General features: G+C 37.3%; 1 long non-coding RNA gene across 3 annotated transcripts; it reads right to left on the bottom strand.

Annotated features, from left to right (window-relative positions):
* Positions 1 to 137: 137 nt before the first annotated feature.
* Positions 138 to 24,997, bottom strand: LOC136855811 (uncharacterized). Of its 3 annotated transcripts, none has more exons than XR_010858134.1 (5): positions 24,293 to 24,997; positions 14,454 to 14,547; positions 13,938 to 14,237; positions 13,543 to 13,634; positions 138 to 6,976 (listed from the first exon to the last, which is right to left on the bottom strand). It is a non-coding gene; the product is annotated as an uncharacterized lncRNA (long non-coding RNA). The 3 variants fall into 3 exon arrangements; XR_010858135.1 differs by having other exon boundaries at positions 13,543 to 13,622; positions 24,293 to 24,996; XR_010858136.1 differs by lacking the exon at positions 24,293 to 24,997 and adding an exon at positions 16,423 to 16,627.
* Between the last annotated feature and the right edge of the window lie 2,532 nt (positions 24,998 to 27,529).

Here is a 27,529-nt window from a genome sequence, read left to right as displayed (position 1 = left end):
AAAAGAGGCCCCACATACGGTCAGAAATATTAACTTTCACAACTTTTGGGGAAGGTAAAGAAAATGTTTTACAATTTTGTTTCTTATACCATGTGCATTTGCATATCTTTAAAAAAAAAAAAAAAAAAAAAAAAAAATTTAATGTCCAACCTCGAAGTTTCCCTGGTCTAAAGGTGTTCTTAATGTATATTCTAGACCGTCCAGTAAGGGATAAGTGATAAATTTAATCTTTTGTAAGAGATTTTATGGTTTGTCCCTTATAAACATCATTATAAGCTTAAATTTGGTAAATTTGAGATATTCAAAAGCTGTTCAGTAGTATTTTGTCATCAAATTATTTCAAGGATAAAAACTGCCTTGAGCATTTAAGGTTTTCACACCTTATTTTGCAGCTTTCTGCTTGAATTTATTGAACATTGCCTAACGCTGTTTGGTATTCAGGAATTGTTTTATTGATGATGATGTCATACAAAAAAAGTTTTGATAACTGAATTTTTTCCTATATGTTGGTATATTGCCAGTGCAGGCCTATCTCACGTCAGTGCTGAGACTTTAAGTAGAAGATTAAGCTAACCCTAGCCTATTGGGTTCCACAGTTGTACTTTCTGAAACCTGTATTTGAGGTGATGCCACCTTGACTGCCTCATTAACGTTAGCTGTTTGATTCTGATTTTTTATGCCAAGACTTAAGTGTAAGGTCATTTGATGTGAAACCTGAAAAGAAATTAATTTTCGTGCTTCCCCTAGGTCTGTTAAGACTTGAACCACCTCCAAAACAGTTCCAGGAAGAGTAGGAGGTTTAATGATTTCTCTCATTGTACATTTATCAGTTTGAAAAATTCCACTGGACATTAATGGCTTCACAGTGAATGAAGGTGTGGCCAGGTTCTTGTGCAGTTCAGTTGGATGAGTTGGATTCTCATTGTGCTGTCATGGCACCAGTTGAAAGATCAAAACTTACTTTTTTTACTCAAGCTATGTTATCCTAAGGAAAAATGCTAGATTTGAGACTGTAGTAATAAGTTCATCCTGTAATTTTTTGTTGAGAAAGGAGGATTGGAGATTTCAAGCTCTGGAAACTGGTATGTTGCATTTTGACTTGGCACTACATTTCAAGTCCAGCTTGTGAAACGTGAGGTTGTACATTATAGGGTCAGTTTTCCCCCATATAAACTCAAGTGATGGTGTTGATGGTGAGAATCTTCCTGTTGATGAGTTAGGCATTAAATGTTTCGGTTGACAACTCATGTTGCAAACTTTCTAATTTGGGGAGTGGATTGTATAAAATCTGTGAACAAATGAAAATAATGCAATTTGGATCATAAATGTATTTGGTACGTCATACAAATATGGGTAGAGAGTTACCTTAAATGGTACGTATGTGGCTCTTGATGTTCATTGCTTTACAGCTTTCTGAAAGTTTTTTTTCTCCCTTTTTGTTTGAATAGTCTTTGGATGTGTTTTTCTCCCATGATATACTGTACCTAAATTGTGTTTACAGTATATCGTTCTTATTGTACTGTATTATTATTATTATTAAAATAGGTTAACCAGACAACCATAAGGCTTGTGCCTTTGGGTTGCTCGATTTGTTTCCTCTTATTTTCAATTGACTCGTTTTAATTTTAAGTGTTATGCTCTTATTCATAACCTTTTTAAGGTGAATGGTTTCCTTGGCCTTGGTTGCGAGGCTGTATGACCCAAATTTCATGCATGCATTCATTCAAAATCTTTGGCATGTCTGAGCATTCCTTAATGGTGCTTTGTTTTCAGGCTTATTGTTGAGACCTATGCCCAGTTTGCAAGGGCTGTACTCATTGGAATTATTGTCTGGCTGTCCATCATATTTTGTTCAGAATCATTGTTTTACTCTGATTTTTTTGACCTTGACATATTGTCAAGCTGTCCGAATTCATTTTGTGCAATATACCCGTTTGATGGATGTTACTGCAGATTACACACCAGACTTTTGTAGTAGCATGAAGGTTTCACAGGTGAAACGTAAAGAATGTTGCTCTAGCCAGACCACCACCACCACCCCCCTATTTGCTGAGGAAATTTGTTCATTGACACTTAACATTCCTAATCAGGCTTTGGATTTCCCCATCCTATGAGTTCTCTTTTACATGAGGTCTGTCCTTCAAGGTACGGGTACCATTTCGTGGATGGTGTTTGTGCCTTGTAAAGCCTTTAAGCATGGCTGGGCAGTTTGCCTACAATGTGCCTCTGGGTCAGTTTGCCTACTAGTGAACAAGTGTTTCATAAACTGTTGAGGGATTCTTGATCATTATCAACTTGTGTTTCCCTACAGCTAGTAAATAAGTTCATAAACTGTTGAGGGTATTCATCATCATTATCAACTTGGTGTGTCTCCCTACAGCTAGTAAAGAAGTGGCATAGTTACCACATTTTCAATGTGTTAAAATGGAAAAATAAATAAATATATATTTATATACTGAACATTTATTCCTGCAGCTAGTAAACAATTTGTATATTTAACTTGCTTTTGAAGTCTTGAAATAAAAAAAAAAAATTATGTACAGGAACATTTACATCTGGTTTCCTTAGCATCTATGAAAACTGACATGGAATATTTTTAGGTATTTTCCCTGAAAGTGTACTATAAATGCAATACTACACAACTACCTTCATCATCGTTACCTAGTGCATCACTGCTATTTCATTTTGCAAGCTGTTGACTAAACTTTCATAAATACAAAGTGTTGTATAAAATTGTTCCGTAATATGAAAAGACTTCCTTGCTAACCTGCAATTACAAATATGAATCCTCACTCAGAGCTAAAAATGGAAGCCCATTCTTATGCCAAAAGAAATGTCTAACACAGCAAAGCCAACTTTAGACATGAAATTCTTTTAAAAAATTCAGCCAGTTAACTTCTGGAGATGTATAATATTCAAGTAATTACTCTGAGACAATACTGCATCAGTGGCCAAATTCATTTTCAATAAAGACTTAATTTTGTTGTAAAACTTGAAAATCTAAGCACTCAACATGTAATCAACATAACAAACAATTTACAAATCACTGAGAAGACGCATGTATTGCAAACTAAATTCATACTCAAGAACTACTGCATTAGACATCTCAAACTTTTAATTGGCTTTAAAAGTTGAGGGTGCTTTCATGTTGCAGTTACAGTAAGAAGCCAACCAAAAGGTTGGAATGCTTTAGTGGCAATAGGCATTGAGTAGCATATCGCTGAATTTTTTTAAAGACTGGAATATAAAGTTGGGCCATAAGGCCGAGCACTGAAAAGGAAATTGACACTAGATGGTCTGAAAGGTGTAACAGGAGGAAAATTTCAGTTGCACTATGAAACAATTGTTGGAAAAAAAGGGGGGGGGCAAGATGGAGATGAACAGAGGTACAGTAAAAGAAATGCAAGGGGTAACAGCTAAGGACCGGAGAGACACTGCAAAGAACCTGAAGTAATGCTTACAGTGCACCGTGCGAGGTGGATTGGTGGCACTACCCCCTACAGGAGGTAGTCAATATGCATTTGGCACACCATTTTTGTGCCAAGGTTTAGTGTGAACTTGTAAGCACGAGTCAAAAACATTGAAACAGGTCAAGATGAAGGATGGTAATCTTGCAAATTTACACTTAATCACTACCACATGACATGATTGAAAGTGCTACAATTGTCACACGTTATGTTTCCGAGATTTTTTGTAATAAAATCTGGTGGGAATATCCAACCTGGTTCTGTAACTGGAACAACAAACATCCTTGAATAAAATGGTAAAAAATAAGAATTTCACAAACGGGGACTTTCACGAGGTGGTGAAGGTCTGTTTTGATGCTGATTCAAGGAGCCTGATGATAACATCCTTCAACCAGAATGTTGCCAACCTTAGATTGCTTAATTTATTTCATGTACAGCTATAGTCCCAGGAATGGACACAACAGAGTGTGTTCTACGACAATTGTCCACAAAGGGTGGTCAGACCAGGAATAACAAATGGGCTTGTGATCTCACCTGGGACTTGTATCATACCTAGTATATCTATTATCTAGAGTAAATCAACAAACTACTGATGAACATCCTATCAAACAGGGAACCTGACAGTCTCCAAGTTTCATTCATTACTTAGAGATGGTAAATAACATGAGCAAAACAGTTTTGGGTGCTAGATCATTTAGTGATGCCTTTGTCAAATAGTATTGTTCTCTAGGCAACATTCTCAAGACATGAAGGAGGTCTCACTTGGAAAGTCTGATTACAGGTGGAAGCTCTTTCTTAAATCTTCTAAGAGTCTGAATTTCTGAGATCCAACCCTTGGACCAAAGTCCCTATGAAGGGAAAAATAAAAGTACCTGCTCCTTACAGTGAGCACACAGGGCGCCATCTAACAAAGAAACATTAGCCTGTCAGCTAATTACCATTTGAATAACTTTTATCCTGCACTTTAATTTCATTATTGGACCTTGGTAATTAGGCACGATTTGTATGAACAAATATTCCTTTAGATTAGTAGAATAGAAAACCCCTTACTTGATTTACAACAAAATAAATTCAATACAGCAACTGTATAATAGAATCACTGCAATCCATACCCACCCACACATGAAAACCTCCACTGAAAGTACACTTTTTTTTAGATTAACCTTAAAGATTTGGCCACTGCTGCAATGAGGTACTATACTAAAGTCAACCATGAGAATTAACAGCCAGAACACATTTGAAGTATCTTAATTAGACATATTTTTCTTTATATTCTAAATACATGTAGGATGGCAAAAAAAAAAAAAAAACTTTTTCAAAAGTGGAAACCTGTCAACGAACAAGATACTTGAACAGGTAATCACAGTAGAGTAGCAGTGATAAAATTGCTAGAAATGACAAAAAACTTGGCTATCCAACTTATTCAACTTTTCCTTTGCTCATTTCAGAACTAATTCATCTGGGTTTCCACTCAAGGGGTAAAGATATTAACAGTCAACAGGCTGGTTTAAATACTGAATTATAATAATATAGTATAAAAATAAAGAAAAAACTAAAATTTCTACCCTAACTTCCTTTCATCTTGAGGGATTCTTCTAAATGACCTCTGAACTTTCAAATAAAGAACAGAATCTTTGCTCCTTGTAACAAAGAAACTAAAATGTGTTCTGCCTGTTACAATTTCATGAAAAATATTTGCAATGACACAAAATAAAATTAACAATAATGTACAAAATGCCTGTGAACTTTTTAGTAACAGCAAAAATATAATACTGTCCCTGACACTTAAAATGTGGAAGCCAGTTCTTTCGATTCATGATAACAAATAATGCATCACCCCTCAGCTGATTTCTGATATCACATACAGTAACTGGACTTGGAACGTAAGTAAGAGATGGCCTTCCATAAAACAAACACTGTTAATACATTCTGAACATATTTACAGAAAATCGTTATGAAGACGTACCCTCGTGTGAAGTATGGTGTACATAAACTGCACTGGAACCAAAATAATGGCTTCAAAAGTGTTTTAAAAGAATGTCTAATACCATAAGAAATATACTTTAAATATGAACTGCACAAGGGAACAGGACTCACTTATCAATGAAAGAACTCTGGTTGGGTGTACTTGAAATTCAGCAAGTCATAAATATACTTGTCAATTAAGTAAAGAACACTCACCTTTACTATGCATTAATTTCCTACATCATCAGAAACCATAAATGTATGTTGTTTTTGACTGGTTTTCTTCTTGTGTTACTGTTTAACTGCCACAACTTTTTTATTTTTTTATTGGGTTCTCTTAAGACTTACACTACCTAATTTACTCAAATAAGAGACAAGATATCTTAAACTGAAAGCTCAACAAATACCATGATACTCATGAAAATGGGCTAAATGCTTTGAAATTTCAAAGAGGAGTCGCAAGAAAAAAAAAATGACAATGTTTCTTTTCCAGTTGAAGTCTGACAAATGGTGATGAAACCCTGCAAAAATAACTGTGATTTATTGAGACTAATTCTTACTATGCTGATCTAAATAGGCAAAAACCCTCTTGATACCGTGTATACATTAGGCCAATGGCACTCTAAGAACAATATGTGTTGCCTGGACATCAAGACACATTTATTAATCCTAAACAAAATCAAGTGCACATACCAAAGTCTGGGAAGAATTACAGGTGATCCACATAAATGTACATAACTGAAAATAAATAGTTCTAAAATTCCTGCTGCTGTGCTATCCTATTTATACACTTTTCCCTTACCAAACATATAGGAAATACCTGACCATTAATTAATGATGCATCAGTTACGCAACAATGTATCTATCACCTGTAATCCACTGCAAGATTAAGCTCACTGGCATCTGTACAACTGGAAAAGATTACAACTGCTTGAGAAGTAATTCAGTTGTAAAGTGAAACATAAAAAATTCATGAGTTACAAAATCTGACAAAACTCCTACATTACACTGATTCCGTAATTCAGATCTTCCACTGACATACACAAGTATACATGCTATCGCACTAATGAGCCAGCTTCATCACACAATCATAAATTACACTTCAACCTGATAACTATGAGCTTCATTACAATTCCTAATAAAGATCCTAAAAACATTCAATTTCTAAATATTTCCATTCTTTCCAAATAACCCAAACTTCCACTAAAAGCCTCCAGTTCTCTTTCAGCCACAGCCCCAAATCTTTCATTACACAACATTTTTGTGAAGTATTATAGTCGTTAACCTAATCCAAATACCAACCAACATATGAATGGTCTACGCGAAGAAGCATTTTACCACAAATTAATAAAAATCATGTTGCCAAAGCAAGTACAGTACTATAAACAGCTCAGAAGTTATCGAAGGAAAAAAGCTGAACACACAAGAGAAAATCCTTCTTCAATTCCTAAAACCTGATCCTTCAACAAGTATAAGCTTCACAGCCCATGGGACCAAGCACTGGAACATGGTGGCAGAAGCATCTAGGTTTCCAGGTCTGGATACTGGAAAAGGAAGAAAAATGAACAAAGAATACATGAATGAACCTATCTACCCGCATGGAGTACACTCGAAGACAAGGCACTAAACTCAATCTTTACACAGCGTAAGAAAATGACATTTTCATAATAAAACTAAGTTTCATATATACTTACCAAGCAATCACATAGCTAACGTTTCTAACTCGAGCAGCAACTTTTTTAAAATTCACGGTAGCGCTTCTTCTTTGGTCTCGGTGACAACTCCCGCCCACTATGAGGAGACAACCTGGCAGGTAAGCTCAATTTGTTTCTGCCCTTATGTCCATAAGAGGGGAGGAGGGCAGGCTCTGATTCCACTTACCAAATAATTACATAACTGAATCCCACACATGTAAGTAACTTACCAAATAATTACATAGCTGAATCCCACATTGAATGGAGTTGGGATACATGGACATATTCTACTCCTTGCCTGGTAAGAGAGTTACTGCAGGTGAATACTGCCTCTGGTTGGTGCTCATCTTAACCCAAAGTGGTGTGGCTGTTGAGCCCTGGGTCACCTCTACTCAGTAAAGTGGGAGCTTTGCAGCCAAGGATATGCCTGATGGCAGCAAAGCATACAAAAATGTGCCCTTGTCCTGGGCACAGTGCCAAGATTAAAAAACGAGACAATGCTGTCACCTACTCTGAAAACACTTGTAAAAAACACCACAACCTATCCACTAAGACTGGTGGATTACTCCAAGTACCTTGTACCCCAGGGTCTCCTAAACTCGAAAACCCTACACCAAGGCGAAAAGATATGAGAAAAAGAGGGCTTCCTATAATTCCTTACCCAGTAGTGTTGCCAATTTAGCGACTTTGTCGCTAAATCTAGAGATATTAGTGTCTAACTAGCGACTTTTTTCAGCAGTTAGCGACATAGCAAAAATCTAGAGATATTTAGAAATATCTAGCAACAATTCTAGTTTTGTATTTGTTAGATGTTTTGATAAAAATAAATATCAAATTGCATAGATTTAATCACACACACGAATCTTGGTTCAAAACTGAATATGTCAAATACCTGTCCATTTGGTAAGCAATTCTCGTGCCATTCATCGTCACTCAGTTAACCTGCCAGTACTAGATTGACGAGAGTCAGAGTTTGTGCGATCTGTTGCTTCTTTTCAGTGATTTTAGTGAGCAGTTGAAAATGGGCAAGCCGCAGTATACGCAACGTTTCCGGAAGGAGTGGCTCAAGGATGATAGGTTTAAAAACTGGCTGCTTGAGGCCCCAGGTGATAGTAAAAAGGGTTTTTGCAAACACTGTAAGTGTACTGTTTCAGCTAAAATTTGTGACTTAGAGAAACACAGGAACAACAAACACAGAGAAGCTGAGGAACCATTCAGCACACAGAGGCAAGCTGTCCTACCATTTTAAAAAGTTGGTGAATAAAGAAAGTTGAAGGAACTCTATCCATGTTTGTAGCTGAACATTGTTCTATTCGTGTGGTGGATCACTTAACTGAGGTGTGCAAAATATGCTTCAGTGGCAGTAAGGCTGTTAGTGAATTGAAATTAAAAAGATCGAAGTGGACGGGTATAATTTGCAATGTTCTTGCACCGCACTTCATGAAAGACTTGCAAGCTGATATTGGAAAGAGAAAATTTAGTCTGATAATTGATGAAATTAATGACGTTACTACCTCAAAGATGCTGGGAATTGTCATTAGGTATTACTCTAGTTCGCTGAAGCGTATTGTTGTTACATTTTTCGATTTGGTTGAACTAAAAGAATGTAATGCAGTCAATATGTGAAGCAATCAAAATGTCACTCCATAACAACGGCTTAGAAACGCAGAATCTGCTGACACTTGGAACAGATAACGCATCGGTAATGACAGGTATTAATGATGGAGTATTTGCAAGACTGAAAGCCGAAATACCCCACCTGCAGCTAATTAGATGAATATGTCACTCAGTTCAATTAGCTGTTTCACAAGCTGCACGTGAAACATTGCCACAGAACTTAGAGCTCATGATTAAAGAGACATATACAGTGGAACCTCGGTTCCCGACACTAATCCGTTCTAGAAGGAGTGTCGAGATTCGATTTTGTTGAATTCCGAATCAATTTCGACCATAAGAAATAACTGAAAATGGATTAATCCGTTCCTGACCACCAGTCACTACTCCAACCTTGTCTTTTATACAAAACACTACACACATTACAATTAAATAAGTTCAGAGTTAAATAACTTACCTTATTAGAAGTCTTCTTACAGTTTTAAATGCATACTGTATCATAAAAATTGGCCTACCAGTGGTAGACCGGCGCTGCAGGCTAGGCTAGGCAGCCTATATGCACTCAGAATGTACTGTAACGGGTATACACAAAACTGTTGTTAATGATAAATACAATGAAAAACAAGCCTGGTCATTACATTAAATTAATAATACAATATTAAAAATAAGCCTGTACTGTAAGTCTGTTATAAAAATTAAGAAAAACGTCTTAAATTACGTCGGCATCGGCAGCTTGTAAGCGCGGATGTAACCAAACCAGAGTGCCGTCCTGGTGGCGTATCGGTACTAATTACATAAACATTGTGTACGTTCAGGATTGTATTAATTTATGGTAAATTCCATTCAGAGTCTACTGTAATGTATAAAATCACTGCTTTAAGTGCTTTTAAAAGTGCGTGGGAAGAACGCCACCAACAACGCCAACTAGCGCGGTGTTACGGCACTTTTGTTTACAAACATCATATGTTTCGTCGACGGGTCGGATCGCGTCTTCGGATTCGGTTTGTTGTTCAACCGGCGCAAAATTTCGAATCATTTTGTCGAGTTTCGGTACCGGGTTCCACTTAACTGGTTTTCCCAGTCATCTGTACGCCGGGAGAAATACAAACTATTGTTTGAAATCATCAATGATGGTTTACCACCTCTGAAATTAGTGCAGTTGAGCCAGACTAGACGGTTATCTATCAAGCGTGCTGTGGTGAGAATCCTGAAACAATGGACCGAGCTTAAAACACATTTCCAATTAGCAAGATTAGAAGAACGATGTTACACAGCAGAGCTCTTATGCTCAACGTTTAAAGACAAACAGAATTATGCAATTCTTCTTTTTATCATACCGATACTTTGGCGAGGTACAAGCTGTCATTAAGAATTTTGAAGTGGAAATGCAGGACCCAACAAAATTGCCCAGAGACCTTGTTTTATTGACAGATTCATTAGGAGCAAAGATATTAATCCCAGGAAAGAAAGTTATGCATTGCAAAGTGATTGAAGAACATTTGGATCCAAGACCTTACTTGGGTTTTGAGTTTGAAAAAGAGTTGGCTGAGGGCAAATTTTCCTCTATGGATAAAAGTTGTATGCGAGAGAGAGATGTACAAAGTTTGTCGTTGAATTGGTAAAGCAGCTCCGTCAACGCCTACCTGACAATATTCGTGTATTGCAATTGGTCTCACTTTTGAGTGTTGATGAATGCTTGAAGCCCATTATATCTGAATGTAACTGAGGTGGCAAAATTATTTACAGATGATGCAAGCTCCCTTACTCAAATAGATTTCCAGTGGAAGAAACTTCGTCATGTGGTTTGGGCAGAAACATCAAGTACACTAAATTTCTGGTCAGAAGTAGCCCACTACAGAGATGCGTCAGGTGAAAATCCATACCAGGAGGATCTGTCTGAAATGACTCTTTCTCTCTGCATTATCTTTACCACACTCTAATGCTGACGTAGAGTGCACATTTAGCAATATGAATTTGGTGAAGTCAAAGTTGCGAAATAAAATGAAACTGTTAACACGCAAAGCACTTCTTGTCATAAAGTATGGGTTAAAAAGATATAATACCTGTTGTTCAAAATACACTTTACCAAATGATATTCTTAGAAAAAAAAGTACACTGGAGACATACAGCACATTGGATCAAGCAACCACATCAAAAGCTTCAAGCAGTCTGCCTCTTAGTGCAATTGATGACTTTGAGGAGGAAGACTGGGATGCAGTGATAATTGAGTAATTGGTAAGTGTGCTTATTAAAAACTACAAATCATTATTCAATCGGAGAATAGATGTTCATATAGTAACAGTTAGGGCAAAACTTAATAAGTGCTCCGGCCAATTTTTAGTATAAATGTGTTTATACATTGAAAGAAGATACTAAGTATGTTCTAATGAAGAAGGAAATTAGTGGCGGTAAGTCCTATCGGTCTAGAAAACACAACTTGAATATTTGTACCTACAGAAAAAAACAAAGTCCTTCATGTTGTTGTCTCTGTTGTATCACCTATTTTACTGAGCTCCTGTTCGTTCGTTTGTGTGCTGCGCAGTCTCAAATTGTCATGGGGAAACCACACCTTCCGAATGACATCACGAAAAAAACTCCACCCAAAAAGCGACATCATTAGACAATACCCAGTCGTAAATAAGCACGTTTCAATTTTCTCTGAAACAAAAGAAAGCAGTGTTTTCAGCCAATGACAAATATTTTACGTTACCAAGTTGTTCATTTTTTCAGCAAATACACCTATTTTCTCCAATTAAGCGTTACTTGCACTAGCGCCATGAGTGAATTAACAGGGCCGTCTACAAGCTCCGATTTTGTTCCCAAGGAAAGTTTCCCCGCAGTGTGTGAAAATTGTAACGTGAATTATAGAGATTTCACAAACTATTATTATGGGCATATGGAAAGGCTCGTAACATTTGTCCAAAATCACGGTTTAATCAAGAGTGAACACATTTGCCCGACATGTAAGGAAAAGTGCCGTCTTGACTTGAACAAAAAAGCCTTTCGGTGCGATAAAACGTATGTAGTGTCCAAAAAAAAGAAAAAAGTGTAATTTTTATGTCTCAATATTTAAAAACACATGGTTCTCCAAGTCTCACGTGGATATTGAAACTAATTTAACATTTTGCTTTATTTTTGTATCTGATTGGTTTTCTTATAAGTTTGCAAGTTTTGAGCTTCATCTCAGCGATCCCACCATCAATGATTGGGCTTCACTTTGTAGGGAAGTAATAGTAAATTGGGTATTTAGACGGTCTCATAAAATTGGAGGGGACGGTAAAATAGTGGAAAATGATGAATCAAAATTTGGTAAGAGGAAGTATAATGTGGGCAGAATTATAGAGGGTCAGTGGGTATTTGGGGGCATTTGTAGGGAAACTAGGGGGTTCTTTATGGTTCCTGTTGAACAACGAAACTGTGAGGTTTTGCTTGCTGTCATTAAACAGTACATTGAACCAGGAACAACAATCATTTCCGATTGCTGGAAAGCATACGATTGCCTGGCAAGCGAGGGCTACAAACATTTACAGGTCAATCACAGTGTAAATTTTGTTGATCCACAAACTCGTGCCCATACCAATACCACAGAGAGACGGTGGAGAGATGTCAAGAATTTGGTCCCAAAATATGGCCGACACAAATAACATTTTATTGGATATTTAGCCGTGGCATATTTTAAATTGCACATTCAAGACCCCTTACGAAGGTTTCACGCCTTTGTGAAAGCTGCTGCTGAACCCTATCCTCCACTGTAAGGTAAGCTATTTCCTGTATTTTGATTATCGTGTGAAATATGCTGGAGTATTGTCTCTCTCTCAGTTGGCCTAATGGCTCTTACACTGATCTGATATGTAGGCTTTGCTCATCTGGGGTCCATGTACCAGATACAGTACTGTACTTCCTGATTCCCCAGCCTATGTCTGGGGCATCTGAATGAAAGTCTAGGTTGGTGCTCAGAGGTTGAAAGGATTTCTATTCTGACAGCCACCACTGCAGATCTGATTTGATCTCCAGGGTGATCTGAGACACGGAAGTGTCTGGCTGTGTCTTTCTGTCCCAGGTGGCCTTCAGATAAATCTGGAGGACTCTCATATGAAGTCTGCCTAGTCTGACAAACATCTCTCTGGATGCCAGTCACCTGTAGGCTTATCGACTGTTGAGCCAAGCAAGACACAAGGACTAGACAACTCTGGACCATTTGGTGGCAGCTGGAAACTATTGAGAGTTTGGAGTCATCCCCAAATAGAGGATCTCTTGCGATGGGTTCATCTGGGATTTTTGGAGATTGACAAAGATGCCCAATTCCTTGGTAAGAAGAAGGATCTTGTGAGTCCTTCATGCACTTTTCCTTCGACAGGGATCAAAGTAGCCAGTCGTCCAGACAAAAGCTGACATTGATTCCTATTAAGTGGAGATATTTCGAGAGAGGAGCGAGGACTCAACTAAATACTTGAGGGGCAGTAGAAAGGACGAAGCAAAGGGGTCCAAAGCTGATATACCTTGTCCTGGAAGCGGGCGAGGATGGGGCAGAAGCAGCATTATCACGAATTTTTAAAAAGTTGCTGCGAGTTAGAAACGGTAGCTCTGTAATTACATGGTAAGTTGCTTATATGAAAACAAAAACTATTATGAGCAGGAATTTAGAAAAAGATTTATGAGCAACAAAAAAATTCTAAGATGTTTGAAAACAAACAGCAAAATAGAACACATAAAAGGGATTGCAGTAGCTTTTGTGTATCAGTAATTCACATGCACAAGCTCAACATTGGGTACATAACTTTTAAGGACTGTTAACTACTGACTTGCAGGTGGCTGGAAGTAGTTCAATGAGGGTAAATTTCTCTCCTTGAAGTGTACCATCATCATCACTGCCTCCAGTACCCTGCAATGCAAACTGAAAAGTAAATTAAAATGAAAGCATGAATACAGTAATTGCAAATCTATGTTGAGGTATAAACACACACCCATAACAACATTAGGAATCACAGTGGAATGCTTTCCTAAAATGCTGTTATGGGTGTGTGTGTCTACTTTAACAGCAGGTTGAATCTTGTGTTAGAGACAATGGAAAGACCATGTACAGTATAAGCAAAAGGTTTGCACTGTCTGCCCCTCTCCCCCATTGCTAGAGAGAGGGGAGGGTTGCTTCTATACATCAATAGATTATAGAATGGTTACTCAGTTGTAAAAAACTCACCTGCTTCGGCACCTATTCCAGCTGTGTGACGGCTCGATAAACTACACTTTGCCCGCAAGGGAGGGCAACGTCCAGGGAAAGAAGGCGTGACCACACCCCGCCTTCAGTACCCGAGGAACCGACAAATTCTTCCTGAATGCGAGGGACAGACCAATGCCCGACATCATAAGCTCTCATCCTGAACGTACTGGTGTCGTCCTCGCCAGCTGCAGAGTACACCTGTTTGATTGTTTCTTGAAGCCAGAAAGACTGTTCTTGGACACCTCTTCTTGGTCAAGCCAGTTCTAACAAAGCATATTCCTTATGTAAAGATAGAGGGTTTTTATTTTGTGCAGGAACAATCTAAAATGAGTAGACATGTTGTAAGGTTCAGTATTTCCAAAATATCTCAAAACAGCAAAATATTAAAACAAAAATACAAAAGAAAAAAGAAAATGAACAATTAAGTCGAATGGCAGGCAGCAGAAGAGACATGTCTGTCTCAGACTGCGGCCAAAAGAAAAAGTGAATACGTACCGACTGGATGGCTGTCTTCCTCCCCTGCTGGTGGTAGCCAACTACCAATAATCACCTTTTTTTTTTTAAGTTTAATGGCCAGTTCCAGCTTGCGCTGAAAGTAAATCCCATATGTAAAGACTGAAGGTTTGTATATGTTTAGGAACAAGGCAAAATTCAATCTATTCACACTAGCATCACCTGCTTCAACCTCATCAGCATTTTCATCAACATCTTTACATCGGATCCCAAACTTGTGGCTAAAGATTAAATTCCTGTTCTTTAACATAAACATGAAGGGGATGACAAAAAATACCTATGGTTAGGATTGCCTTAAAAAATTATCAACACATCATTTAATGTTTAACTGTTAAATGAATAACAACTAATAATGAAAAAAGTATGCCTGGTCCACTCATCAATTGGTGTCTGTCCCCTGCAATAAATGTCTGTCCCCTGCAAATGCATTTAATCTAAAAAATGTTATATAATGCTACCACAAGGAATACTGAGATCACTTGGGCAAACATACAAAGAACTGGCTTAACCTAGGATTAATATCTTGGTAAATGTTTTGGTATTAATTTATAAGTTGCCAATATGCAATATGAAATTGTAACCTAACATTTTTAAAAAGAGCTCTTCATTCTCGTTATTTTGAACCCTATTAACACTATACAGGCAGTCCCCGGTTTACGATGGGGGTTCCGTTCTTACGCAGCGTCGTAAGCCAAAAATCGTCGTAAACCGAAAAATCGTCGAAAATCGTCAAAATTCCTAAGAAAACCTGACTTTTAATGCTTTGGGTGTATTGAAAACGATGTAAACTGCATTTTTATTGAGTTCATCAAAAAACCCTCCAAATTTTTATTATTCTGCCATTTTGGAGCCATATTTCTTCCATCGGATCGGCGTACGACGCGTCGTAACCCTGGAACATGCGTCGTAAACCGGGAAATAATTTCTGATGAATATATCTGAAAAGCGTCGTAACCTCGGAACGTCGTAAGCCGGACACGTTGTAAACCGGGGACTGCCTGTACACGAATGATAAATAAAAAAATTAATAAATTTATGAATTACAAGATGAAATAATACCGGCCACCTCTCCCCCCCCACCTCCATAGCTAATTCAGCAAAAAAGTAACCAGTAACCATCCCTAGTTTATGTTAGGTTGGTATTTTTAGGTTCTTTTATTTAGTGCCCTATCATTTCCTAGCCATTTTTGCATGAAAAACCCAAAATGGTTTTTCATGCAAAAATGGCCAGCTGGAATCTTATTGGCAACTTATAAAATTTTACCGAATTATTTGGTGGCCATGCTATATTCACAGTTACCCTTTACCTAAGACAGGTTAGGTTACAGTATCACCATCAAATGTTGGACTATAACGCCATATTTGTTTAGGTTTGAGTGGTAGGTTAGGACATTAGCCAATAGCCTAAAAACGACCTAATAATCTAATACCGAAAAACAATACAAATAAAACTGTGAAAAACAGAAATTTAAAAAAGATATTTACATTACTTTTTTAAATTTATATTTTTTTTGTAAATCTTACAATAGCCTATACTAAGTCAACCCAATGAAACAATGGGAGAAATAACTTAACCAATGAAACTTAATGGGAGAAATAACTTAACCATGACACTAACAGCAGCCTACAATAAAAGCCTTATGTTGGGGTTGGTTACGTAGTTTTTGAGTAAGGCTACTCGATGCTGCTTCCATTTTTTAATCAGTAGGTTAGGCCTACACAAAAAAAGAATATGAATGGAGATACAGCAAAATCTATTCTTTTGGCACTGGGGCCAACATAACTTGAACTGGGCATTAACCGGTTAACCTACCATATCTAACCTAAATCCCCTTCCAGGGACTTAGAAACCGGGACGATTTTCGGTCGATTTCATAATAAATTAATATTAAGAATCATTTAGATGAAAATCGTTAAAACAAAAACATTTAAATAATTAAAATAAAATTACGTCATGATTGAGAAATTCGGAACTTCTTCAATGTCACCAAACTTGGCCTGGGCCGAAGACACTTCAGTATCAAGGAGCTTCATCCTACAAGACAAGGACCCTCAGGCCCGAGGTCTGGATATATCTTCTTATGCATTCCACGCCCCTCGGACAACGCCCACACGTCCTTAACATGACTCCTACAGATGCAAAACTAAATTTCCATGAAAACCAACATAAATTCATTTACTAGGCAATGTTGCCAGATATTTCAAAAAATCTGAAAATTTCTGTAAAAAATCTGTAGGTGCGAAATAAAATCTTGAAATAAAATCTTGAAATAAATCTGCAGGATCACGTGTTTATTCATAAGCACTTTTTTCCGTGTATTTGCATATAATTAGGACGGAATTCGGACAAATAAAAGAACATTCAGTCATTAATACTTTTATGTTCTGAACGCAACCAAAATTATAGTGTTTCCCCAGATCGCTATAAATAACAGGTTAATGGTACTTTCTTTAGACTAGAAAATAGGAGAATTAAAGGAGTTTCTTTGCTCAAATAAACATGTCCAATTCAAATCAATGCTTCCCACAATACAACAAAATTATAAGTCCTACATTTCTTGGCTGTCATACTTCGTCCAGACTTCCTTGCTCTAAATTTAAGCAAATCGTTTGTTACAGTAATCTCAAAACATGATGTATTTCTTACCATTTCTTTAGAATGAATCAAACCTGTGTTTCAGTAGGTAAGCTATTTCTTTATTTAGTTTTTTTCCAGTTGATAGTACGACCAATTCTTTCACTATAAATTTTTAGTTGGGTAAACGCAACAAAGTTGGAAAAACTTGGAAACAAATATATTGTGCATCTGTCCAACTGATGCTACTTTGCTCCAAAATAGTTATGGAGTCATATCAGGGTTAACATCAAGTCTATCAAGAATATTACTAAGCAGCCTTGACTTTACTTCATAGCCAAAAGAAGACACCAGATGAATTAAGGAATTTAATGCTCTACCCAGTTACATCTAAGACAAAAGGAAATCTTTTGTAAATCTGAGAAGCAGCTTTCATAAAATTTCCAAACTGTTTAGCTAAAATACTTTAATACTTGTGTATCATAAAGAGCTTCATTTCTCAACTCAGTCCTTCTTTGATACCAAGATACATTTCCTCCAAAGGTTTGAAGCCTCAAGGTTCCCTATGCTTATTTTCTTTAGCGGTGTCTGATCAGCGCAACCGTTTCTGAGATGGCTTTCCAAAAATATTTTACAAGCTGTAGTAGTAGAAATCTGTAAAATGCTTATCTAATGTGCCTCAGATACCATTTATCTGTTTAAGTTACTGAAAACTAGCAAGACAAAATCTATAAATAATAGATATAATTTGGTTATATCGTTGCATAGTCACTACAAATTAGATTTCAGACTTGTAAGCTTGTCACCCAGGACAGCATTCGTAATATGTGTCAATGCACTGTACTGTTCATTCTGGCCATAACCATGTTTACATTTAAGTCTGGAATTATGTACACACGAGAGCAAATTACTTTTGAGTACCATAATTTTCAATTATTTAAAATATTTAGAGGCTCAGTTTCAGGAATGAGATGAGAATGTAAAAAGCTGTAGATTTCAACTGCATTAGAGGAAAAATCTAAAAATCTTAAAACACGCTAAAAAGCTGTAGATTTCAGGTTAATCTGTAGATCTGGCAACACTGTTCAGACTTGGTATTGCATATTTACATTACCAATACATTTCTACATCTACCGCACGAGGCAACCATACGGTAAACTGAAAGTAAAACAAATGTCTACATCCAATACTGCAGTAAAAATATGCACATATCTAAAACAACAAATTCGACTGGAAACTTTCCTCTTGCCCTCGTATATTAGTAAGGCAATAAACACTGATAACATCCACTTTCACTTCCAGATCTTAAAGCATCCAACGATCGATTTTTAAAACTAACTTTCGTAAAGGAACGAGGCATATAATTGATGAATGTTTACCGCACAGTATTTTCATTATAAGCAACATTTCCCAGTCCTCGTAACTTGGTGTTTTTCAGATTCCAGCCTTTAGCGCACCCACACAATCGACTTAGATTCATACCAAGACATAAAGAAGATAAAAAAAAAGATACATACGTTATAGCATATATAAAAAGGACAGGAAATGTTATATATATGAGTAACATATCCAACAGAATAATACCTGTTAATATCGGAACCACTTAACCAAAGCAATACTCTTTACTGTTCACTTCGTCAACACGCCCATCCTCTTCCAAAGCCCACGTACGCCTGGTTGTGGGTGTGGGGGAATCCTATTTTACATAACAAGGAGACAATACAACTCCGGTCACAGGATGTATATGGGCTTTATGGATGTCCTGATATTTTACCAATTCGAATGTTTTGTGCAACGTTGATGTGGTTATTTCCACAGTAGTGTATTATTTCTCGGCTGCAAGCCCTTTAAATATATTCGATCCCCTGCGGGAAATCTTCACAGGGTTCGTTCTAAATCTTTGCTCATGCTGGTTTTGATATATCTCGTTAGTCTTCACCAAAAATCTTCCGTTGCCGGTACTACTTTTTTTTTTATCGTGTGACGCAAATGGACCTTATAGCGTTCTCTACCGAATAATTTGGCAAAGTGGCAGTCTCACTTGGTCCATCGTCGTCGAATAGGGAAACACTGGGTCTTGGCCGTGCAGTAAAATGAAGTATAATACATCAATTCCGGATGCAAAGAACGGTGCATCCGGAATTTATGTATTATACTCCATTTATAGGTAGTTCTGCAACTGATCCGCATTCTCGATCACTACATAACGCAGCAATTTCGCTGTCTTCGTATTATAAGATTCGACGATTAGCGGTGGGTCGATAAGCCGTGACTAGGAAATGTTTTATTTTCATGACGTTAGCTACCTCACGCTACACTTCATTAATAAACTCTCCTCCTTGGTCTGTAATTATCACACGCGGGCACGTAAATTTGGTTATAAACGAGTACAACACAGCTTGTGCCACCGAGACCGAGGATTTATACGTAAAAGTGTACTGCTAAACGCGTCCATAAGCATGTACGATAGCCCCCTCGGGGCCACTGTCCAACCACATCTATAGATCCAATGAAACAATTTATGGGGGCCACCGGCCATTGCCGGGCCTTGGGTATTTCGATTGGATGATTGGGTATACAGTTACAAGCCTATGGCATTTAGCCATGTAATCTGTCACAGACCTTTTCATCCAAAGGACGGGCCTGCGTGCAATTCTTCCATGGCTCTTTCCAATGCAATATCGTTTCTGCCAAAAAAAAAAAAAACTCTTAAAAGTTACGTTTATGAAAGAAGACCCTAGATCGTTCGGGTTCCCCATTGATGGCAGCTAAATGTCTAGTATCAACTTTTCTCGTCTTTGTCCTTCGCGCAATTCTTGGATCTTCTATTCACACAAATCTTTTATTGCCTCATCTTCGGGGCATGCATCAGAAGGGGCGCCCCCTACCGCGTCGTTCATTTCATTCATCCACTTATTCACAATCTCCTTTTCAGACATTCTCTCTCTCCATTCGTCTCGTCCGTCCTGTTCAACAGATGATCACGTAGACGTCCGTTTTCTTTCTTCAGTTCTCTGGTTAACTCGGCCACTCTGTAAAAGCGTAGCCCCCTCCGATCGTCTCTGATTTTGTGCCATACACCTGCGACCGGATTTTTAGAAAGGGCATCGGGCACCCCCTTCTGTATGCTGACGTCCGACAGCATTAACTACCAATAATCTATCTATCCAACACTTTGCCGGGCAGTTAAGTCTCCCCTCGTAGATCGAACACAGTTAACGGTCAATAGTACTATAATTCTTCTCGGTTCCCTTTAGCATTCGTGATGCGCAACAAATAGGCATCTCTCGCCCTCCATTATCAATGATAAATTTAACACCCCCCAATGATAATATTACTGGCATCCGTAGTCGATAAAGGGGGGTCAATCAAAATGAGGATATAGCAATGAGGCATCGCTCGCTAGAGCAGCTTTCAAATGACTAACAGCCAGTTCTTTTACTGGTCTCCATTCACTCTCTCTTTCTCCCTTTAGACGGTCGAACAATTTGTCCCGAATCCAGGATGAGCTTCCCTAGAAAGCTCCCACTTCCTTCCCCGTGGTTGGGAGCGGCAAAGCCCCGAATAGCTTCTGTCTATTACTGTATATATGCTAAGGAATTCTATCTCACGTTGAATGAGTTGACACTTCATCAAATTAAGTTTCATCGCTTCTAATATTTTAAGTGTTCTTTATGCTCTTTTGCCTAATTCCCAGTAACAATAATATCTAAATAAATAAACGTCCGTCCCTTCCGATCGACAACAGGACAGTTATTTTTACTCTAGAAAAATGACAGGGAGCGTTTTTAACACCAAAGGGAAGAAGCCGATATTCATATAAGGCGAGAAGCCGTTTTTCTACCGTCCTCATGAACCGGAATTGGGTGGTAACCCACTTTTAAATTCTGTTGCCTCTGATGAGGGTAACAGATAAGCATTATCGTTCATAATAGCGTTAAACTTCCTGTAATCTGTAACAATCGTAGCGAACCATCCTCTTTCTATGCCACGACAACCACGAACGGCCCAGGAAACATCACTATCCTGAATAATCGCCTGGCTTTCATTTCTGTTTCCTTCTCTACTTACCTTTGGTAGCGCACAGGAAGCCTTTAAGGTCTCGAACCTATAAGGGCATGGTCTCCAGGGTCGATTTGGAATAGGAATCGGCTAACTCTCTCTGGGGACCGTCTCCGTTGCCCAAGACATCGTGTTGCCGTTTAAAATATCTTCTAATTCTTTTTGACACTCAATCGGGATGATGATTGAAAGTGTGACAGATACCAGATTGCACATGGAATCCCCTTCAAATTGTATTATACACTGGGTGACATTTACGATGGGAATATAAACACCTTCACCCACAATCACAAGTCCCTCTGGTATACACTCCTGCCATCTGGCGTAGGGTTTAACCAACAGGCAGGGTTCCCAGATGTATCAGACCAAATTATCGTACCAAACCTCTTCAAATTATCGTTTTTTGATGAGCATTATCGTACATTTTTCATTTCATAATATGACTGTATTTCACCTTCAAAAATATATCCTTATATCTATTAATGTAAGGATAAATTTAAAAAATCCTGATATCATTCCTATTTATTGCTAATAATGACCAAAAAAAAAAAGAACAAAAATATAACTTTCCTGTGGGCTGTACAAAGTAGCCAATTTAGTACTTAAGTGATTATTATTATTGTCATTATATCACCAATGTAAACATAAACAAAAGAAAATATCACAACTAACATGAGAATTGTTTTAAGAAAATTTCCAGTTGTTCTTAAACTTCACATTACAACCCCGATCTGTGGGACTGCTGATACATGACCCAAATTTAGTTATATGCATAAAAAATAGAAACTCGAAAATAAAAATATTAATATTTGATGCTTTCAAAAATTATTTAAATATGATATTTACAAAAGACTACCTGTCTAATACAGTATAATAAAGATATAGGGTTATGTTTTTTTTAAAAGGAAATTTCAATTACTAATAATTTATATAAAATAGATTATACTAATATCATTTTTGTAACAAGTATATTTAACATTGTACTTTTAATTTTTATTTAATTCTTCTGTATTTATGATAAGATAAATACTATGTAAATAATGTATTGAATTTAATGTTATATTTTTATAATAAAGAAAAATACAAAAAGAGAAATATGTAGCAAAAATCATATACAGGAAAAAAAAAAGACTTCACTGCCTTATTCATCATCACTGATGTCACTAATGGAAAGGAAATATCATCATTCTTATCACCACTTTCATCAGAGATTTGGGGCCCAGCTTTTCTGAAGGACTCAGGTACAAGTTATTTGCTGTCATTTTCCTTATCATGGACATTGAAGGCTTGAATGAAGTACAGTCACTATTTGGACTGGTAATAACACTTTCTTTGGCAAGCATTATGTTTTTGACTGTTTCAACTTTAAGTCTGTTCCTATCTTTGGTTTTAACATGGTTTATATTTGAAAAGCATCTCTCACAATCTGCATTGGCGTGTGGGAGAGAAAGACAATTTAACGCAAATTCAGACACAAGTTTAAATTTGGGTTCTCCATCGAAATCCAAAACATTTTTAACAGCTACCCAAAACTTATCTGGATTTCTCTCTTTAACATGCAAGGTTTTTTGTGTCATGTTGATGATATGTTCTGGAAGGTCTTCTATTGAGTTCTCCATTCATTGTCCAGTTGTTGTAGGTTTGCATCATCTTGCTCAATTATTCTTGGAAGCTTCATTGCAAGAGGCAGGAGAGACTGATCACGATCTAGACTCAGAGCGTTGACTGGATCTAACACAGATAGTTTTGGTAGTATGCTGTCTCCAAAGTCAAACCTCATCTTGATCTGTTTTGCAGCCGTGATCATGAAGGCTCTGCAATTTGGAAATTTTACCATTTCCTCTTACTGGAGTACAAATTAGAATTTTCACTAATCCTCTTGATCACTGAAGCTCTGAAATATATCTGTTCTAGCATCAAAAATTACGTTCATTGTTGGGGTCTATGTCTGAGAGATCATTTTTCATAACATAATCACGGCTCATGTACATGAGTAGAAATTCCTTGTACAAAATCACATACTTGCTTATACAATGAAGTGATAAAGGTCTCTCACTTTGAAATAAAAGATTTAACTGAGTGAATTTTGGTAAGGCAAATTCCAAGAAGCAGTAATACAATCGAACAAAAGGATTTCGTAATTTCTCATAAATACTAGTAATCATGATTGCAGAAGTACTCCTTAACGGTTGATATTGCAGATCTGTGAAGTATAACTGAAGTGGTCCCCATTGTTCTATCATTCTTCTAACTACCGCTTCATAGGAAAGCCATCGTGTCCTTGAGGGTGATAAAATCCTATGCTGTGGAGCAGCAGAAAATTTTTGAAATTCACTGAACTGAATTAATCTTTTTGAGGAGTGTTTCAATACATTATGTACATCGTTCAAATTATCGCACATTTTCAGTAATTATCTTAAATATATCGGAAATTATCGTATATCGTACACACGTTATCGTTTATCGTACAGAGGGTCAAATTATCGTACTTGTACGATAATTATCGTACGTCTGGGAACCCTGCCAACAGGCTAAACAATGTCCTAGCGGGAACTCAGTCGCTTCTCGCAGGTGTACCCAGGACTACACCTCGACTGTCTGTATGCGGGAATCATAGTTTATATGTCCCCCCTAGAAAGATTTAACAGGAAACATCCCTAACTATGACTCTAGTGGGCCTGTGGGGGCCTTGAATGTTCACCCTAAATTTCTGGATGCAATCAATTCCCCAGATACAGCACATGGATAATGTTCGTTTCCCGTCCGAACATCCATACTCGATTATTTCTGTTACATCTTTCGAATCATAAAAAAAAAATGAAAAAAATATTCTGCATCCATGGTTCTTGCAAAGTAATATTTGTCGCAATAAAAAATAAAATATAAATGTAAATAATTGAGGGTTTTTTATGTTTCAGTTTTGCGAGATGAACTTAGGGGCATTTGAAGGGACATTTGATCCCCAAGGGGGTAGCACTAAACACGGCGAAATACATTTGACACCCCCGGGGCTAGTACTAAACACGGCGAAACAGTGTAGACGAATCACTGTTTCGCCGTGTTTAGTACTAGCCCCCATGTTGGATTGGAGTTCGGACCGGAAACGAACTTTTACCCAGCACATTCCCGTCATTCCTAAAGAGCTAATTATGTAAAAATCTCGTTCCAAATGGGTGTCTCCTACCTTTGTTGGCTGCGGTGCCGTCTGCCTCGTTGTCACTACATGTCCCCCCAGGGGTTACGAGGATCAGCTTCTTGATTCTCCTCGCGCCCGGGGGAATGGTTCCCCTTTCCAGCTGGGAGACTTTCGCCCCAGTATCCAAGAAGGTGGTTGTTCTTCCTCTCCCGATAGTTACCTGGACAAGTAACTACTCCTACCTTTCTAGGAGGCGTATGGAAGTTTTGGGGGGAGGGGGGAGCAGGTCTTCTATGGACCTTCTAAGATCCACCATAGTCTTAGACGCCTCATTCACGCAGCACCGGTCGCAAGATTTGTAAAGTTGGTACAGACTGCCGCGTGGCGTGGCGACTTGTTCAAAATTAGGTATAAATAGCCCATTCACTGTGAGACGCGGTTGTTCTGTGGTTGACAATACATATCCATGCGTGAATGGAGGTTCCCAGCTTCCTATAATAGCACAAATTGCCATAGTTTCCAGTTCTCTGTTGGAGAGTTAGTAGGCCATCGCTCTAGCACGTCCAAGAAGCAACTGAGTAATTTACACAGACCGGTGACCGGGTCGTACTGTCAATGGCCGTTTCATTTCTTTCGACTTGTTTTGGGGGACAAGTCTGAGCGGGAGTGACCCGCCTTAGTTTAGTGGGTCTTGGGACCTTCACACTTTGCTCATTATGAAATTTAGACTACAGTTCCATGCATCGCTCCTAACCGGAAGGAGATCTTTTTTTTTTACCAATTGTTGATTGATTGATTGATTATGAAATTGACGTCTTGAAGACCAAGCGCCGGAACCCATCAGGATTATTCAGCGCAGCAATGAAGATAAAATACATAAATTAATGATGTGATTGAGAATGAAAAAGTGAATGATAACATACTGTACTAGTAAAATCCAATCTTAAAATATGAACGTAATAAATGAAGAATGATATGGTGAACTCATCACCCTTACAATGTCGCCTAACTTGTTTGCTAAGCCTTAATCCCGTTCAGAAGATCACCAGTCTTCAACAAAATGTGAGTATTGTATTCCATTCTCATATCTCCATTTCACGATGACCAAGGGCTAAATCGGAATCAATAAGACTTCTGAGGTCTAAAGAAAACCTTAAGCTGGGTTACAAAGAAACCTGCTGTGTTGGTGAACATAACACTGCCAGACAGTTGCTATGGAAACACGAACGGAGTACAAGGATTCCGGGGAATGTTTTCAACGTCGTATTTCTGCGTCATTGGCCTTTTTTTTGCATATTATAATCCTAGATAAAATAACATATTCTTTTAACTTTTTTGCAAACAATATTTTTATTACAGGATTACAAGCCCCAGCGGGAAACCACTTACACTCAAATTATTCTAATTACCGTCTTAAAACTAGGCAGTTCTATTGAGCACTTAGTTACTGGGACATTGAAAGGGAACTTTATCGTGGGATCCATTTATTACAAACATTTGATATATACAAAACATATAGTTCATATTATGCTGGATATTCCTTAATGTTTAGTGAACTCATTCATCTACAAATTACAAAACAAATCAAAATTCATTTGAAATTCTAAGCCTTACCATTTTATGAACATTTTTTTTTTTTTTTCAGTATTTTTGAGCGTTGATCGAAGAAAACAGACACAAGTTACTTGACCCTGGGCAGAGGGTGGAAGGGTGCACACCTTCCTTTTCTTAATGCTCACTTCAGGAAAAACAGCAAACATTAATTTTCACTGCACAGTAACTGCAGATTGAAAAAGATCAATACGTGTTTTATTCCTACGTTTTATGAATGTTTTTTACATGTTATGGTCTCTAGATTTATAGTGATCAATACACGTGGTGCTTATATAAGCTTCTCAAAACGTAAGCGAGTTCATTGGTGTCTTCCAAAAGGTTTTCATATGTTTCAGTCGATGCAGAAAAAACATTACAAAGGTCGACAATTTTCCTAAAAATATTCGCATGGCACAGAACCTTTCGTATCGAGTAGTCTTGGATTTTAGTCTGATATAAGACTGCAATCTTTTCAGAATTTATCCTGGAATATAAGATATCTGGACTGAACACACAACTTTCATAATCCGCTGAAAAACATAACAAAAAAATAAGTCATCAGTTTCCTAAAATTATTCGCATGGCACAGAACCTTTCACATCGAGTACTCTTGGATTTTAGTCTGCTATAAGACTGTACAGTCTATTTCAGAAATTACTCTGGAATACAAAATATCTAGGCTGAAGATATAACTTTCATAATCTTCTGGAAAACATAAAAAAAAAAGTAAGTCATCAGTTTTCCTAAAATTATTAGCATGGAACAGAACCTTTTATATCGAGTAGTCTTGGATTTCAGTCTGCTACAAGACTGTACAGTCTATTTCAGAATTTGTCCTGGAATATAAAATATCTAGGCTGAACACAGAACTTTCATAATCCACTGAAAAACATTTAAAAAAAGTATATGATACATAAGCTAAACATATTGCATTCCGTTTACGATCACAATTCCTGTACCACGCCAGACGAAAGAAAATTCTGTGTCAATTGAAATTTGGCTTCTTTAATTATATTAAATTCCAGACTTCTCATAACTCTCAAAAGGCGATTATATGCTCCCTGGTTTCCAAAAAAACAAATTTTTTTTATAAAATGGAATAATATTTTGATTGGTGAGATTCTTGCACTGAAATTCAGTTTCCAAGAACGATATAAGTTTTGGAAAATACACAAGTTGGAAATGAGAACGTGTCTTAAGGTTTATAAATAAACAAAAGAATTCAGTATATGGTACACATATAACACACAGAGAAGGAACGGTTATATTAACATGAATGTTATATTTTTTTTAATGCATACACCACGTTTACGTCGTTTTAATTCTCATCAATGCATTTGGTCGAGGAAAACCTCACGATTTTAGGGCCACTGTTTTTTTTATATTTGGTGATAACAAAAACTTAGTGTGTATATACTGTATATATATATTATAACAAACTTAACGAAAGAATTACCTATACCTGTGATATCCTATTACCCATGTTAAACTAAAACTTATTGTGTCATTTTCTATTTGATGCCCATCATAATTTGGGTAGTAGAAGTTTATAAATTGCAAACGAACAAATATTGATTGAATGCCACGAACAAAAATGAAGTACAATTGTCTCTTATAAAGACAAGCAAAACGAACAGAATATAGAAAGTTCCAGTCGATTTAAATCGAACAGAACAGAATATAGAATTGAGG

The sequence above is a fragment of the Macrobrachium rosenbergii genome, chromosome 33 (assembly GCF_040412425.1).
Source record: "Macrobrachium rosenbergii isolate ZJJX-2024 chromosome 33, ASM4041242v1, whole genome shotgun sequence".
Lineage (NCBI taxonomy): Eukaryota > Metazoa > Arthropoda > Malacostraca > Decapoda > Palaemonidae > Macrobrachium > Macrobrachium rosenbergii.
Note: the sequence above shows the minus strand (reverse complement) of the source record. Positions and strands in the feature narration are given on the sequence as shown.